Source organism: Botryllus schlosseri, chromosome 15 (genome assembly GCF_051294905.1).
Source record: "Botryllus schlosseri isolate E-star chromosome 15, Bs_hap1, whole genome shotgun sequence".
Classification (NCBI taxonomy): domain Eukaryota; kingdom Metazoa; phylum Chordata; class Ascidiacea; order Stolidobranchia; family Styelidae; genus Botryllus; species Botryllus schlosseri.
Window position 1 is genome coordinate 2,929,188 of NC_137250.1, and position 19,826 is coordinate 2,949,013.

Sequence of the window (19,826 nt, forward strand, 5' to 3'; positions counted from 1 at the left end):
AGGATATCTGCACCTTCCTTGTCCAGCTACATATGCACATCAGCCGCTCATGGTAACTGTATATGCGCAGATCGTGTGTATGTATATCATGAGTCGGTGTATATGCCGCAAAAAACATCAAGGACAAAAATAAACATGCGTCCTTTCCTTTCTCTCGTCTACTTGAAGTTGAGTTAACCTTTTTTCGCGTCATATGCACAATAAACCGTCTTCAAGTGTATTTTTTGGCCATGATAGTTAAAGATATCTCACTGGTCGTTCTAACATTTTCGCTCCCTGTCGCCCCTATGGTATTTTCGCCCCCTTGTTTCTAAAAATCGCCCACGTTGGGAACCACTGCTCTAACAGGAAAGTATACGTTCTTCTGAACTGTGTGTAGCAGTGGTTCACGAACTATGTGGAGCGTGACGGAATGTGCACGCGGTGGAAATGATTTGTTGTCGGCGTGATAATCTAACCACGCAAGTAACTTTGTAATCGTAAATGAGTAGCTGTGATTACCAATGTCGTGCTATACTCAACGTATTCCATAGAATTGTATAATCTCGACTAATTAATCATGATGATTCACAGTATTATCGTAAGTGATTATAGTGTTTATATACAAATATACCATATCGAGAGAAGTCAAAAAGCAGTTTATTACGACATCTAAGGTATTTGAATGGTTAAAAGCAGATGCTGAAATAAGATTATCGCGACCGTACACATGTACAGTGGGCACTTCAGGCAATCGGTTTATTGCTATCATTCAAATTTCGTCTATTTGTAGTAGTGACAGGTCATGCAATTCGCCTAATCAAGTAATGTATATAGTTTAATGCTATTATGGGGACATTCTTGGGTTACGTATTATCAGTGAGTTGCGTATCAGACCCACAGATTGTGGAAACGATATTAATCTCTGAACCATATATTCGTGATATGACGAATTTCTCACAATTCTTTCCGCGTTACGACACACCACTAAAGACGCAAATGCAATTTACAACAATATTTTAATCCTTCCGCCAAGTGTTCTTTGCGATTTAATCTTTACTCGCTGACGGCCATTATACCGCCGATTCCGAGCTGTGTTTGCATAAAAAATTACATAATTCATATTTATGCTGCATCTTTCTTCCAAGATGCCTACTTGCTATCAGCAGATAGTCTAAAATAAGAAGATGGACATTGTGAACATCGACCAGCGGCGGACAACATACGGCCACATGACGGTGTCAAATTGACATTAGAGATGCTAAGATGCCTATACTTAATATCATGCCTTTAATAGGCATAAAGTCTAAAATAAGAAGATGGATATTGGGGACATCGACCAGTGGCGGGCAACATACGGTCACATGACGGTGTCAAATTGACACATATGTGTGATTTTGTGCTTCGAGACATCTTGCTTTTAGCAAGCATTCAGAAACATTAAAAAAATGGCGAAATAAAACGAACTGGGTCGTTCAAGAGAACGGAATATTACCGTCGTCATCGTATGACTTGAGCCTGTTTGGATGCTTCAGTATAGTGTGCGGGCTGTAGACCTGCATTTCGGCTCCAGCCATCTCCAAGCCTGGACACTCCAAGACATATTAAATGTCGGCACTTCATGCGAATTCCCGAGTGATCTCCCCGAAGGATGGTCAGCGAAGAAATTCTGGCCCAAAACGATCGACACGTATTGGTCGGAAGCTGCGTAGGCACCAAATAATTCATGCAATGTGCGCCAGTACCGAGATTATGGACCGAATTCACCCGTGAGCTTTGCAATATATTTCGAAAATATGAGCGCATTGAATGTTCAAGACACCAATGTCAGCGTACAAAACGTCATCAATACCCAAGTGACCCGCGCAATGGTTTGGAATACCGCATATCAGACGCTTGGCCACCTATGGTGTAGAACAGGGGTTTCCAAACTTTTTACGGTAATGAACCCAAATTTCGATGTGAAAATGTTGCGCGACCCCACCCCACCAGCACCTTCGCGCTAACCTACTCACGGTCCATGTGTGAAGCTTGCGACTATATGCGCAGTAATTGCAATTATCCAACTCGTTCACCTTCGTCCTTGGATTAAGAAACTCAATCAAGAGTCATAACTATAGCAATGTATATAGGTTTTTGGGACTATTTCTAACGATATCCAATCGATGTATAGCAGAGGTGTCAAACTCAACTGGAGTCGCGGGCCGGATTCAAACCTTCAGATCACTCGCGGGCCGGACCAGCCGAATGATTCCAAAATGTTGCCTCAGAATCCATGCCCTTGTTTTTACTTGCGCGCACTTTATTAAAAAAACCTGTATTTACAGTAGTATATTACATTATTTTACAGATCACATGGGTTCTATTCTAGCAACACCTTTCTCCACTGACAATGGAATTGGCAAAATACGATGATTGACCGGTTGAATACAGTTATGAACAGCTAAAAAGTGGCTCTAACGACGATATAAGCTGGCATATATCTATGCGTCCCTCGTTTTATTCGCACTCCAACGGCAGTGCTGCGTATGAGTTGAGAGGAATGCAATATATTCAACTGTAAATGCGGGCGTAGGGATTGTTTTATTAATATTTAGTCGATATTCGGATTTCTCTGGAGGCCTGGAGTATTTGTCAGAATTCAGAGGTGATACAGCAGTGCGACAACACGTATTTGAAGACTATTTTTGTGTACTATCATATTCCCCAAGTAACCTGCATATATAACGGTTTCGCATTGGCGTTTTCGCTTCAGTGAATAACTCCGTTTCTGTCAGTTTTTCCATGAAAACCTGTACTCAGTGTGCACTTTTGGGCCTTCCTGGAATTGGGTGACTGATTCCTAATGGCGAACAGAATGATATCTGAACACCGTTCTAGGATGGTGGTAATGAGGCCTGTGAACACGAACAATTGAACATACTCGAAATGTGTCGATTTGAGGGAATATTTAATGGATGTATTTCTCAACAAAAATCTCAGTCATTGTCAGAGATGTATACTAGATAATACAGGCATTTTCTCAATCTACTTAGAATTGCTTCGCTGGTTGGATGAAATCGTCTGGCGGGCCGGATGCGGCCCGCGGGCCGTATGTTGACATCCCTGATATATAGTCACGTCCTGCTTCGTGAAATAATGCTTAACGCAAAATACAGATATCGATTTATAGGTTATTCGGCCGCGCCGCCTCGAGCGTGTGTATGTATTAGACCAGTGCTTTTCAACCTGTGTGACGGTTCGCACTGGTGCGAATGAAAAAAATTGCAGTGCGAATGACGAAGGTGGTGCGAATAGTGCGAATGAAAATCCGGGGCAAGTGCGAATGACGAAGGTGGTGCGAATGGTGCGAATGAAAATCCGGATCAAGTGCGAATGAAAATCGTGATTAATTGTTGACTTTTCTGACGAGGAATAGTTCAAATAAACTTAATAGGAAATTTAGAATCAGTGTAATTTTTGTAGTTGCGACGCAACTGTAAGAACTTAATACGACGCACCACTAATCGTATAGCTCCTACAAGTCGTAGTGAATGAATATTATTCCCACACTATAATTATTACGTCACCAAAAGTCTGGTTTGGGAGCTGCTGTAGTGGCAGTATAGAGATCTCTACAATCTCTATAGTGGCAGGCATAGTATATCAGCCCGTCTGATCCTGCGACGGGCTCGAAAAATGATGTCAAATTGACTTTCTGCTTTCTTTCGCTAAACAATCATCATATTTTCGTAATAACTGTTCGATTAGCGCGAGGTACGAGGATAGTAAGTAGTAAATACCATCATTACAGCGACTCACATTCGCAAATTTTCTGTAACGTAAATTTTTACCCCTTCATGGTTATTAATGTAGGGACCGCAAAGGGTATAATTTTGGGTCGACACGGTGCCAGAGCTATCTGTTAATATGTAGGCTATGTAATATTTATTGAATTTATTGCAGAAAATCCTGCGATCGTTTTTACATATCCAAGGTCACTGTGTTGGGTACTGTAGCCAATAAGCGAGACGCGCAGCAAATATAGCATATGACATGGAATTCATGATCAGATTTGTCCGATTGTTTTTTTTTCTGGAAATCATGGTCGAAGACCGTTGGGATGAACTAGTGTAGGGGTGTGCAACAAGCGAGTTCAGGCCTATGAGACTCATTCATTTCGAGGCCAACCCCTTTTGCGTCGGGGCACATGAAGACGTAAAGTTTTGGCGAATAAACCGCTGATAAAATGCGGTGCCAAAAATATGAGCGGCGACAAAATCTCGGTCTACAAATGACCGATGCTGGATGGCCAAACCTTTCGAGATGGATTGGATATGCTTCGTTGTCGGCACGGAAAAGTCGCGTTCTTGCAATCTGAGTAGACAGTATAGTACAACTGTGATACGCAGAGGAATTTAATTCGCCCTAATTTGAAATCGCGTACGTAAGACATGTGTTGTAGAGCTGTGTTGGTTAGAATTGTGATGTGCGCGTTCTGTATGTCATACATGCCTGTAACATCGTAGCATACAACTCTGTAATATTAAATATAAATTACTCTTCATGGGTGAGGCTCGGGTCGCGAGATGCCACAAAAACTCAGATTCTGGTGGTAGTCTAAAAGCTGGTTTACCGTTATCAAACTGTTATGAATTTTCAAGTTAGATTGAGGTGAAGAGTAGAACGCACAGTACCATGAGTTATCTGCTCTTCTCATAAACTTGCGAGACAGTAGTCGGAGCAACGTGTCATCAGGTATCGAGCTCTAATGTGCCAACTCTCCTTGATCGTTTTGCACCTTATGTTCCAAAGACATAAGACAAAAGCCTCAACACAAACATGTCGGTTTTTCATCCTTTCGACAAACTGGAGCTTCGCGGGACCTTTGTGTCAGCTCTCATAAACGATTTCTGCCAGCAAGCATTTTTCACTCGCGAAAAATACGCTGTATTTTGGATAGGAGTGCCGATCAGATTTTAATAAGACCTGGCCATCCAAGCACTGGTAGAAGTTCTTGTACAAATTCCGAACAACATTGTTTGGTCGAGAAGGGTTGTATTGAAATAATTTGAAGTAAAACGAGCGAAAAAAGTTGCCTTTTTAATGAGTCATTTGATAGCTTAAGCTACATAGTTATCCAATTTGTTGCACAACTGAACAAAATGTTGAGTAGGCCTATCTTCATCTTTTTGTATAACAATTTTCGATTAGTTTGTGCGAATGAAATTTATTTCACAAAAAAAGTGCGAATGGAGCTCAAAAAGGTTGAAAAGCACTGTATTAGACTATTGTATTAACACATACCACTACGGGTCACGCGTAGTTTTCCTGAAGGGAAAATTACCGCGTAATGAATTTTTATTATACTCCTGACACTTTGATCTTCGTATGTGATGGCCAGACACTAACCTTGCGTTATAGTAGGTTGTGCTTTAAACTGATCATTCGACTGATCTGATACCTCGTTCACCGGATTCGCATTCTTCAGTGGTGTTATTTTCTAATGAGTTAACATATTCCAAACTGAGCCGCCAACATCGCCCGATTGATTGACATTCTTGTATTAGTCATTGGTATTTAATATTTGTCTACGCAACCCCAGAGAATAGCATAACGACCGATTGGGGTCGCAACCCCTAGTTCGGGAACCCCTTGTGTAGATCATTGCTGTAAACGATAATAAAAGATGGTAGGTCTCAATGCAAATGTACATAATGCCTTTACTTTCGTGAATTTAGGGCATATAACATGGTATAATGGTCTGTAGCAGTAGCATTCAATCGTTATATTAAATACAATTCGATTAGAGTTAAATAGGTTACGTCGCGGGCCATGTTTGAATTCGGATAACAAGTTTCAGTGGTCCCATATATACGTCGATCGCTATATTTGACCCGTCTGCTCATGTTAAGTTTTTTCAAAATGTATGTATGTCGGTAGTAGGAGTGATACTAAATATTAGTGATTGTACTGTAATAAGCACAATGAATAATAAACATATACACGGAGCAAAAGAAAACATAGCGAGCGAGTAGGACGTGATGGGCTGAAGACGGCAACTGGAACTGCCCCTGAAAAACATATCCAGGTTTGCTTCTAATCACGTACTTTCGAAATCTGGCAAAGTTGAATCATTGAATACTCTTGGATACTCCAAGCATTCATTACTCCGACGGCGAAAGAGCTGCGCCGAAGGCTCAGGTTAGTTTTCGGTAAATGATGTCCGATCAACGAATTGCAACAGATCAAACGATCAGCTCACGTTACTCTTTCAAGGTCTTTACATTGGCTATATCGTAACATCCATATATAGTACAGGGGTGGGCAATTATTTTCCTACGCGGGTCAAATGACAAGTTGAAAATACGTGGGCGAGCGGAGTGAAAAATTCTAGTTATACTCTCAGCGTATTTTAATTTTATCTCTAAATTACATTGTTAATAAATGCTGCTCAGTGAATGGGTTGATGTTAGGTAATTATAAAGTGACGGTTAGTTAAAAGAATATCTATTTGCCGTCAAGATTAGAAACAATGTTAAACATGATAATTTTCTCAATCTCCCCTATCCACGTTTTTCTGTCAGGACTCTTAAACAGTGGTTCTCAAACTTTAGTTAGCATACCTTCTTTTATGATAGTGAAAAATTATACGCGCTCCATCTTATCATGATATCACAAAATATTAAAAAGTGCAACCAGAGTGCTAGCAATCCCAACGGATAGTTTGATGGCATGGAAGGTTACGTCTGTTGATGAGAGAATTCTGATATATCGAAGTCGGACAATACACAGATCAACAACTATAAGCTGGGGGTAAATCGCGAGGAGCGCGACAATATTTTTCATTATACTTCGGCTTCGAGCCCCGCTTCAGATGCTTTCACCCCCCTAATTCGAGAACCACTGCAATGGAATGTATATGCGATAGTACAAAGCTTATTGTCTTGGTCTCTGCATTCGGAGCAGTGTGCAGCTTAATAGTCTTGATATTTAGCGAAGCTTGCAATTTTTATGAAATTCGCCCTCCCTTGACCTAAAGTGTTTCGTGTTTTTGTCATATGACCGACTTCAACTAAAATCTTTAATCTCGGCGACATGCTCGGCTAAAAATTTAATGGACGGGTTTACCCCTGACTGAAGTATACAAATATTTAGTGCTTGAAACCTTTAAATATCTTTTTTGACATGTCCGTTGATACTTTTTGGGCGATAGGTATAATGAGTCATATAGTAATCGCGAGCACTGATTGCCTTGTTTTACGAATCAGGGACTTGGAAACGTATCACGTAACAATTTGAAACACACACCGTATAATGCATAATGATACAATAGCAACAAGGAAAGTTTGAACTAAACTGTATGGAGAGAGTGATTTCTTGTGACTTTAATTGCTACTCACACTTTTCCACAATGCCTTTATTTTGGATCTGTAGATTACGCATGCCAGGTACGTATAGGCGGCGTAATCGTGGCATAATAATGAACAGGCTTCAAAGTAAACGAATTTCTTGTTCAGTTAATACAGCCTATGGTGTTGGTCATTCAAAAAGCAAGTTTTATGTTTTGAATCCCAAGCAAGTTTTCGCGGGCCGCACAGAATAGCTTCGCGGGCCGTATTTGACCTGCAGGCCGCACATTGCCCAGGTCTGATATAGTAAATCGTAGAAGAAATTTTTTCTCCGCTATACGAAGCATGTTTGCGCGAGAAAAATCTCTCTTTAAAACTTACTTAACTGGAATATTGCAGTCACCGAGTTCTAAATGACTGATTGTCTCGCTGGAAACGGAGCTAATTTCATTTCCTGAGTGATGGAAATCGAGCGAAACAATTAAATAACTGATCGATTGTGAAGCTAAATCGTCATCACGAGAAGTAATTGCTTTTATCTTTACCAATATTTGCTACCAGTGGAAGTAGAATGTAATAGATTGCTCTTCTTGACTATATGTTCACGGTGGCTATAGTGTATCGCAAAAATTATATCAGTCGGACTGCAATTGTACATTATACGTCTCCGACAAGTCGTAGTTACGGAAATGTGGGTATTCAGTGATTTAAGCCGCTATTTCTAGAGGTATTAGATCAGATTAACGTATGTCTGTATTGATAACTCAAGTACGTATTAAAATCTGCGCACGCTGATGATCGTTGGGTAATCTTTCAGCTCTCAGTGTTGTACCCAGCGAACGTTTAGCACGGCAGAGCGTCCAATAAAGTAAAGCAGAACGTATTTATTTGTGCAACAATTGCTCTCTCCTTGAAGGTTTTAACCTAGTGCAGTGGATCGAAATACTATGAGTGGCATAAACTAGATTTACCTTTTCCAGATTAGCGATGGCAATGTTGCAATGAAGTACGATGAAAATGCTGCCACTAACTAGATCAGGGGTTCCTAACCTTTCTTTGGCAGTGGCCATTTTCCGGTTTGAAAATGTTCTGTGGCCCACCTCTTATCCTAGAGTCATAGTTTTGTTCAATGAGTGGTAATCGTCGGCGCCGATATGCCTATTTCTCCAAAACATGCGCCTATTACTGTTGCTATTATTAATATTGAAATATGTACCGCTAGAGGGATATGAGATCGCGCGAAGCGTGACGGAAACTTTCAGTTGAATAAATATCCTCATAGAAACTACCAATGAAATAGTTTGGGCTCCTATACGAGTTCCCCCCGATTGGAGGTTGGGGTGCGGAAGTTACGGTGTACATTATGACCGTCCGCTGTTCCACTCAGCACGTCGCGCAACCCAATGATCTAATCCCCGCATGTACTGTGTGATTGGGGTTTTAGTTCCACTTTATTATGGAAAATAATATAACCATTCTGGGTCAGCTGCAAACAATTACTTGGTGAATGGGATACTACAGAGAAGTGGAGGAACATTTGTTTAAGATGCAAGCTGTACAATGTACGTAAATAATATGTCTTGTACCTGCTGAAGTTGCGATGTCAGAACATTCAATCCAATGATACAATCAATCCTTGTGACTCTTACATTAAGTACAAAGATTTTAGGGTCGGACGTTTTAATCCGACTCCAAAGATTTATGTGCTGCGCTACGTCCTCAATCCATTACGATTCGTTGCTGTGAAGCCTCATACTTCGCAGGAAGTTGATAATTAAAAATAAATTGCAGTCATAGGCATTTTATGTTACAATAATACGACCTGCCGAAGTAGCGTAAATCTACATCAAATACACTTCAGTTCGAGTTTGTTGCTTACCCATTGCAACAGCATATGACCTCGCCGGAATACTTTTGGTTATTCAGCATTAATTTCCAGTTAATATATAACCGAAAGCCGGGGCGACAAAATCCGCCGTTTATTCCCCATCCAATTTTCGACTTCCACATGGTGACTTACATACGTGCCCCTACGTCACATCAGAGTCTGATGAAAAGCTTCATGTAGCCTACGTATAACTCGATAATGTGAATATATGTTTCAGCGAATAACATGATAAATATAACTAAACTTTCAGTTATTCTGCAATTTTCCAAATAGCTCTGTGACCCACCTCAAAATGCTCCTGTGGCCCACCGTTGCGCCATGGCCCACAGTTTGAAAACACATGAACTAGATTGATCATGCAATTACAAAAAAAATGTTCCTTAATTCGTTCCTCACATGCTCATGACGACAATGCATGATTGAATAACAATTTCGTATCGCTCACCTAATAGCTCACAGCCAGTTGCGGCGGCTAACGATATGGCTCTGAAAGCGAGCGAGTCTCGATCGCCAGTAATAATATCAATACCACAAGTTTACTGTATAATTGATAACAAATCCTATGTAACATTGCAACAATCCTGCCTTTAACATCCATATTTACATTAAGTAGGCGGACTGGCGATTTAGTAAATTGTCATATTATTGGCCTATTATCTCTGTAGTAAATTACCAAGTTGGAAAGAATTTAGACATCAATTAGTGATATTGGTATCGCGAATCAACGAAATCGAGTAATGATTTTCTGGACCAACAAAGTAATCCATGCATTTTCGAACTGTAGTTGGCACGTAAATAATTTCCAAAGTCAGATTATCGGATTATCATATGTAAATAAGACCTTAACGCCCTGCACACACGCTATCCATCACAAAACTCGACGGATACAGTCAAATTCTATATCGACATCCGTAATTCACTTATCACAAATATATATATATTTTACGGAACCATGTTCGATTTTGTGCGGTTCAGTAGACCTAAACAATAAACATTCGGTTGCGATTTATTAACCTGATATACCATACCTCTCAGAAGCTCTTTAGAATATATACTATAACAGGAAACGAAATTGTGTATTGTTTGACCCAACAAGGACGATCATGCAATTGCCGCTCATTTTGATGTTGACCTTGCTGGTGGCTGCCTTCACAAACTTCGGAATGCCCAGGAGTTCCTCCGGAAATCAACGAAGTTAGTATTCGCGGTTATTCCAACATTGGCAGCGCCACAACACAATGAAAATAACATTAGGAAAATTTCGTCAAGCGATACTTTGCGGGCTATTTTAAGGTGGTTTCATTGAGCTGACAAGATTTTAATGTAGATTTTCGGAATGAGTGCGACTCTAGCCTTCGATTAGGGTCAGTTTTATTAACTTTCAGCGCTCGGGTCGCCAGCTATAGCACTAACAATCATGCTGCTTATAGATTACTCAGCAACAAGATACGCTGTTTGATCAAGCGTAACGACGGGATTTGCGGGAGTTGCGTATCTATCCGTTGGTTAGTAGCCTATAGTTCAATCGCATAACACCGACATACATTTTCACGAAGCTCATTAAGCCATAAATGTACCACCATGCTCATTGTCGACCGAAATGCTCTTAAACGTGATTCTATAGATAACTAAGCTCCGTAGCTTGGTTATCTATAGTGATTCCTCGATGTTAACTGACGCACTATATCAGTGTTCCTCCGACAACTTTTACCGGTGACATCGTGCATGCGTAACCGAAGCCATCTCTGAGCATATTAATTCGCCCAGTACGCTTTTCGACAATATTTGATAGTATGTATTCCGAGTATTAGTGTTATCACCATGCAGGAATGCTTATGTGGGTAGGGTGTGATGGCCGTGACGAAAATGTAGTTAAAACCAGGCATTGGCCACAAAGAGAAAGAGGCCGCCCTTATAGCTACATTGCATAATCTTCATTCGCCGTAAACCAGTGGAAAAGTTAGTTGGCTATTCGCGCGACATCAAAAGTTCCAATGCGATAATTTATAAAATATGAACTGGAATTGGTCACCACATCGCAATGACCTGTGCTGCTAGAAGTAGCAACGATGGTTGAAAAACAATTACTGCGAAGCCATTTTGCTATACATGCTATATGTATATCAAATTAAACGATTCGTGTCATTGATCTACACCAGGAGTGGCCAAACCGTGGTCCGCGAGAAGGTTTTGTGTGTCTCACGCTGTCATTTTTGAAATAAGGTACATTATTAAAATTTTATTTCTCACGTAATTTATTGTGAAATTGCAGTGTCAGCCAAAATATTGGATATCCTGACGAATAGATGCGTAATACGTGATTACCGGTTGAGTACCTCGATAATGTCGCCGATTTGTAGTCGCTTCGTGGCATGCGAGCGGCTGGTTGTCGGCCAGATTAACTGTTAAAATGCAGTTATGTTTGGTTTGGAGAGGACGCGGGGCATCGAGAATCGGTTAATTAGTGGTATAGTAGCCTACATCTAGCAATTGGCGCGGCTATCAAAGCATTAATATCAGTAGGATATTTGATGAGCAAAAGAAGTCATGATATTCACTCAATGTATGTTATCAATCGGTTTCAACATTCACTCTCATTTTTCAGCCAAGGTTTGCTTAAAATAGTTTGACATTTGCCCTAAACACCACAATGTACGATGCGATATACAATACACAACGCGATATAATCAACAGTCTTCGATGTAAATCTTTCTTCGTCGGTCCTTTTAGACGCCATTTGTTGCTCCTTTCTTCATCAGGTCTTTTACTGGGCTTGTTTGTTGCCGTAAGAACAGCGACATATGGGAGAGGTACTCAACCGCTAAATCACGTGTTGCGCATCGATCTTTAGCGATATTTGGGCAGTTTATGACTAATAAAACAGTTCCAATGCATTGTCGGAGCTTGAGGAGGCGAAAGCGGTAATGCACCCGCCCCGTCCGATATTGTTTGTAAATTTTCGTAAATCGAACATTGATTAGAGTATCTCGCTGCAGATTTACTCAACTTGAAAATTTTCTTCGGGCGATTTAGTGCCACTAGACTTCTTGCCTTTAGTACTTCTCCCGATAAATAAAAATGCAAAATGCGCCATTTTTACATAATTGAGTCAAACTGTACTCGCAATATGGAGACGCGGTATTCCTGGTATCGCTCGAGACCGCTGGGATGCTTCAGTATAGCGATGTGCAACCACTGGGACCGTCATTTCGCTGCTAGTCATCTTTGGACCAGGACACGTAAAGATTTATCAAAGATTGGTAAACATGCGACTTCGCGAATGAGCTGCCATAAGTATTGTCGGCGATAAAACATTGGTATATTGATATGTCCCGGCGCCGAATACTGCTGCCCTTATAATCTGGGCATCAGGGTACAAATGAGACCGGCAATATATGCTAGTATCATTCGGTAATTTTAAAATATTTTTGCGTTACGCATGGCTAAAACCTGAATACACACGGATCTTTCATGACATAAATGTCAACGATATTGGTGCGGAGTAGGATAAGTCATGCGCTCATTGTTTCCTAAGCCGACTCACTCATATAGGACGGCGACAAAAGGGTCATCGACATTCAAGTGGCGCGCACGATGGTTTGAAAAACCAGATATGGCCCGTTGGCCAAAAAGGTTTTTCACCCCTGAACTACTGTACACGATGATACGGAAAATAACAATTTAGTTTATTTAGATCTTGCTTCCAGCTCTAAAACGAGCATTTCAAACCTTTGTCGATGCATCGCCCTGCCTATACAGTTTTAAAATAAACTGCTGGTACTAAGGAAGTCACTCCGAATCTACTTACTAGACTGAGACTTCTCTCTAACACTGATAGATCGTATATGTCCTGAATAAACGTGCCCGTCAACTCTACGAATTGGTAATTACATCAAATGATGCGCAGAAATAACACAATTACACGAATATTGGCAGTATACAATCTATTTCGTGACATACTGATATAACATTTGCAATTTCAATATAACCCTTTTGATCTGCATCTTCATTTATCATGTAGCCGATGTAAAACAGGGGTGGACAATTGTTTTTCCCAGCAAGCCAAATCTGAACCAGAAAATACGTTGGATGGCCGAGACAGAATTACAGACTATTTTCTGCGTCGTGTAGTTTTATTCCCGAATTGAAAGCAGTGAATTACATTGTTAACTCATGCTGCTAAGCAGAGGTGGTCAGTAACGAAGTACTTCTACTTTTTCGAAGTACTCAAGTAGTTTTCCTCTACTTCTGATACTTACTCAATTAGATCTGATTTTCGCTACTTCTACTTCTACTCCGCAATATTTTGTGATCTACTTACTTACTTTTCGCTCTTTTCAGTTTGTCAAGTAGAAGTAGTTCAATCTTTCAATCAGGAAGATAGCCTGAGGAATTTCGGGGCTGTTTTCACGGAGTATCAACATTTAATTTTCATAAAAGTTTAGTAAAGCCCAGAATTTTCGTCGCGCTTAGCGCGCAGTGCTGGATACGGAGTGACCAGTATGATTTCACGAAAGTATCGGTGAATATAATTTAGGTAGAGGGTTGGCGTGGTTCCGTTCACACCACATTGTCGCCCTTCGTCCATATCACTTAATTCATCACTGTATATATGGCTCATCATAACGTTTGAAACTGATGCTTCGCAATCTAGCATTTACTAGTCATATCGTTATCTAGCATGTCCATGGTGTGTCCAAATCGGGAAAAGTGGACCCTGACTTTTTTCTAGTTTTAGAGCTGTTTTAGCATACCACCTGTGACACTTTCTGGACTAAAAACATGAAATACATGTTCTGATTTTAGAAGTAGTGTTTATGTTTCACTTTCAATTCCCAGTATCATATACTTTGAGTTATAATTATTATCAGTTCTTTTGTCTGGATAACATACATGTTGAAGTATAAAAGCAAGTGTAGTAATGCCTTCAATTTCTGGAAATAAAGCTACACAATATGGCATTTTTACGGTCCACCGTATCCTATACAACTTCTCCGTATTGCTCTTCGACTAAACTACGGGCCTTATAATAAGGGGAATGACGCAATACCATGCTATTTTCTTAAACGTGTTGTTCGAGAAAACAGAGGATTAAGCATCACATTTCCATATCAATACTATCATTTTCATCTCATGATGTGGACGAATAATACTTATGCTATCGAAAATTGGATACCTGCTGGTATGCATCAATATGAATCAAGCTCGTCACCTATTGCACAGCTCAATTTGCACCTTTTTACAATCCTTATGAACGAATTAGGATCGTTTTCATAACTAGGCTTACTTACTTACTTGAGTACTTTTAAAGTCAGTCAATTCTACTTCTACTTCAAGTAGTTTTAGGTTGCTTAGGGAAGAAGTACTTTTACTCGTACTTGAGTAGATTTTTTTCGTCGCTACTTCTACTTATACTTGAGTAGATTTCTTTACTACTTTGACCACCTCTGCTGCTAAGTGAATGTGTTAATATTGGGCTGCGTCCTGAGCTCTGTGTGACTTGGTAAAATAGCCTTGCTGTTTTGCTAGTTTCGCAAGCAGGTCTTTCTCATCAGCCGAGTGTATGTATTTCACTGTTTGAAGAGCTTCTTGGAGGTACAGAACTTCAATATACAATTGAATAGTATATTCAACCCGAATATTTTCGGCTGACACTCGTCAGCGGTAATCGTCAGCAACTAGTAGAGAATTGGAAAGAATATTATATATCAAAGGCCGTTAATTCTGCCATCGGCAAACATCTGTTAGATCAGTGGTTCCCAACCTTTTACGACCAATCGCCCCCTTTTCAAGCTCAACACCGATCATCGCCCCCCAAATTTGGTGTACCGAAAAATGGGCATACAAACTGTAATCACCGGCGGGTTGACGTAAAAAAAAGAGGTCAGCCGTTTTGACGCGTCATCGCCCCCATTCACTATTTTCGCCCCTTGTCGCCCCCTATGTCCATTTTCGCCACCCTATCACCCCCTTCGTCATTTTCGCCCCCCTAGACCGCCTAATCGCCCCCTGGGGGGCGATATCGCCCACGTTGGGAACCACTGTGTTAGATAATCCGATTTGTGCGAATAATTGTCGAGACGACCAATTTCGAATCGTTGGGCGGGGCCGTTCACCATTCCATTTGTGCTCCTCGGAGTCGACTTTTATCAAAATACACCAACCAAAACTCTGTCAACAAAAGGAGTTCGTGTACCACCTAAAAATAGTACATTGAACGCTCTCTCTTATTCGAAATTTCATGCTGGTGACGTCATATTTTGTGATACGATTGTTGATATACATATACAATGTTCTTTCCAATTCTCTACTAGTTGCTCACGATTACCACTTACGAGTGTCAGCCGAAAATATTCGGGTTCATTTCAATATGAATATAATATTCAATTGTATTTCACTGTATAATTTTTCTCCTAATGCCGAGTCCGATTAAATCATAGAGACCTGCTCGGTGCCCATCATAATGAGGTTCACGGCTGGCTCCAGTAAACAATAATTAGGTGCTCCAAATCTTGTTGAAATGTCGGCCTTCACGCAGGCGCATCTTTTATAAATTGACATAATATCGTTTATGAGTGAGGATGACCGCTCACCACGTGCACTTATTGCATTATTTTACGTATTAGAAGTTGGAACGATGTAACGTAATAGTTTAATGCACAGTCCTAGTAATCCCTAATGTGACAATCGCCCCAAAAATATTGGACCTTAAATTTGGAAACAGTGACTTTTGACTTTGTTTATTACGTCATATACTTTTCTACATTAGTTTTATTTTGAGCCTGGATTGCTCAAATGAGGTACGTATGTTACGTAATCATGGTACATAAATGAGCTAGACTTCAAAGTAAACACATTTCCGGTTCAGTTTATACAGCCTATTGTTTTAGTCCACGCATTAACATTAACAAATATATAATTTATGTTCTGCAACTTTTCACGGGCCGGTCAGAATCGCGTCGGGGGCCGCATTTAGCTTTAGAGCCGCACAATTCCCAGGCGTGATGTATATCATCCCTACATTAGCTAATCCATCTTGGAAGTTACGTTTTCAGTTGAAATTGATGAAACTACAGGGCTTTGAAATGACTTTATTGTTTCTAGTGGCGGGATTGTTCCGAGTACTTTCAGCCAAGTGCAAGTCAATGTACTGCCCCCTGGCCTCAGGTTATCGCGGCTGTGTTGGATTTTCAAGAGTAAGAAGTGTTCGCAAATGTAAGTATCGTAAATGTTAATTTACAACAAAGAGTAATAAATATATTAACGGTAAGCCTATCACTGATATGGAATGTCTGTATAGCGAACATTACTTAGGGTATTAGCTATACGTATGTACTCATCTCTAAAAGGGTATCTCGAGGGGATACTGCTTTTGTTATATTTTTCAAATTTAATACTTCTCAAAGTACTGTGATTTAGTAGAGGTCAATCTGATGTTTGTACAAAAATAACTGAAACAGACTGCGAAGTGGAATGTTTTCTGTGATATTAATTGACTTTCACCGGACGCACATATGATATTGATCGTATCTTTGCGATATCTTCAACAACTGCGAATTAGCAAAATTGTATTGAAATTTTTGTTCGACTTAGAGTCCAACCACTAACAGAAGAGCAATGTATATGACTAGGAAAGACGGAAGCTAAATGTACTATCGCTCAATATACTATTTTAAGATGGTATGCGAAATCCTTATGTTGGTTCAAACTAGGTTGGCATATATTGATCAAAGTCGACTCCAAGTCACACAAAGTAAAATGTGAACGGCCTCTCCCAATGTCGTGTCGTCTGTCGTGTCCATGTTGGGAGAATTTATAGACTTTGCCAGTTCTTCTTCAGACTTCAGGGAATGAGTCAAAGACGACGTTTTCTCGAAATAGACTGTTTTATGCGGCCCTGCAAACGTTGTGGCGATCTTTCCACAATCACAATGGCCCTTATGAGTTTATATGTCAACCCATATCATGTTTATTCACTTTCAGTTTGTCGTATATGCTTGATGCACTTCTGCAGAGAAGAGGGAAGCAAGTCCCTATTTGGAATGTAGCTCAAAGTAAGCTTGAAGACCGAAGAATGTCATTTGGAAGACTTTATCACCGTTATGAAAAAAAAACATTATATAGCAACTGCAGATAGGGTCACATTTTTATAGTTTGCGTTGAATAGTTCTGTTTTCCTGGTCGTGAGATTTCATTGAGCACATGTATCGCTACGCGAATGAAATTTGAGTAATTCGATAATTCGTATCGTCAAATTGTTTGAAATTCAAGTAAATTCGAACTGGTTCTATACCCTATGTTTGGATATCTAATATTTATTATCTCACTGTTCTAGATATTTCAACATCAATGGCCATTTCACACAATTCGTTATTTGTTCTAGGCCGGGTTCTAACTCTTTATTTGATTGATTATCTCATTATCAAGTTCTGTGTCTGTTTCGCTCCGCAAATAGCTAGAAGTCATCAGTATTGGAGTAGATCTACACCAATAAGGTATTCAAGTACGTTCTATTAAATAAATCATGCTGAAATGCCAATTTTGCACACATAATTATGTCAGCTAAAGAATATTTTTGCATGCACTTGAATAACCTTTACGAGAGAAGAGTCAGCTGACAGGCCTTGTCCCATGTATAGATCCCTCAGTGCATATCTGTCACTATGTAAACCGAATTTGGCGAAGTGAAAATGCACGAGAGCCTATCGGTGCAGCCTGATATTTCATTACAAACGGTCTTACATTTATGATATCGGATACCATTGTGATAATTTAGCTCGTACAGTTCCAAGGTCACGTGACGCGCTGAAATATTTTCACGTGTAGTAACTTCTGATTAAATATATTCTTTTACTTACGACAGACGTATAACAGATATTGAAAATGTACGGGATGTAGTATCCAAAACGCTTCGTTTTTGGTGATTGTGGTATTTCTGGTGTAGCCTACATGCGAGCTAGCCAGCATGTGTGGCAGGTTATTTCATCCCAATCTGATCCAGCCTAAATTTCATGAACCGAAAATATTCAACGCAGTTACGTAATAGTAAATCTCGAAAATTTCAAACTCAAGCGTCTTATATTGATGCAAGCATCAGAATTCGAAAACATCCGACGGTTGACCACGCAAAATCCGTATCCAATCCCAACCTTTAGAAATAAGGTCAAATCAGCACTGATTTCAATATGAATCCCAAGTTTTCTCTTGTGGTTTTACACATTTTAACGCCCGATTCAATGAATAATATGTAATCCAACAACTAGACATGGTCATGCGGTATATAAAAAAAATCACATTCATTAAGATGCTATGCAAATGTAACCCACGGCCCAGGAACAATGATGTCCGAATGGGAATTTTGCTTTACACAATTGTTTTGTAGTTTCACATTTTTATCACAAACCTTCAAAAAATAATATATTTTAAAATGCCTTATTTTTAGCATTTTCAAAATTTTATTTTGGCAGTCTTGGCATCTGGTTTCCGAGATGTCAAAATGCCTGGAGATGGGGTAATCGTGGATAGTAGTCGTAACTGATCACGACGATCATTGCATTTTCGAGTAATCGTTATCGGAATCGATCACAGTCGTGAAGTAGCCGAAGTAATCGTAATCGTAATCGATTATTTCACATATATGATTGGTTTCTTTTTAAATAGACGATTGCTTTTTATTTATAGAAGGACTATGGCATAAGGACTAAAAGATGAGAGCGATATTGTACCAGGTTATTGATTGAAGAAACGTCGGATTTTCAAATGCCATCGTTCATTATCACGTCACAATTATTAGATCGTCATTGCGTAATGAATCCACACGTAGTAATTAGATGAGGGGTCTCAAGCACGCGGCCCGCAATATCATTTTGTGCAGCCCGCGTCGGCATTTTGGATTTTCAAGTATATTCGACAATTTAACTGCCACATGTCTTTTTTATATATTTGAGAACTTGAAATTCGCTGTAAAACCACCATAGAAAGCGTGATACTACTCATGAAACTTCACGATAACATCACTTTCAAAAATTGCCATACGCTGGAAGATTAGCTAAACTCTTTCGAGGCCGAGCTAAATTTGACGATTGTCTTCAAAACGCCGCGTTTTCCACCAAATAACACCAATTTCAACCGATCGTAACTTCGTCGCTACCTTAGCTACCTAGACGTACCAACGTCCGTATTGTAGCCGCAAACGATATCTATCTAATGATGCGTAACGTGCCTTGATTGATGCTGTTGTGTTGCTAGGACAGGCTTCGGTACGAACTGAAGTTTTGCTGATTTCAGGCGCTCTGCTGCCAAGGTATGGATTTTGTTAGTCTTCCTATGGTACTCTTAGACTAGCTGTGACGTTGTAAATTTCACAGAATATTCTTATTATATTATATATTGATAATATATTATCCTTAAATCGTTAATTCCTTTTCGATGGCAATGCGGGGGTTTAGAACATAGATGTATGGGAGCAAAAACTTTTAGGGATGCGAAAATAATTTTATCGCGCAAATAGACAATGAATCACAAAAGCAGTTATAATGCATTTGTTTGTTTCGATGTCGCACTGGGAACAACTTTTCACATATTCAGGGCTGAAATACACTGAAAGCAAATGACTGATACACACACAC

The 19,826-nt window shown here is 39.9% G+C and overlaps 1 long non-coding RNA gene across 1 annotated transcript in view; it reads left to right on the top strand.

Moving 5' to 3' along the window:
- The window catches only part of LOC145457646 (uncharacterized), a 379,671-nt gene that overhangs the window by 345,721 nt on the left and 14,124 nt on the right, over positions 1-19,826 (top strand). The window lies entirely within an intron of this gene.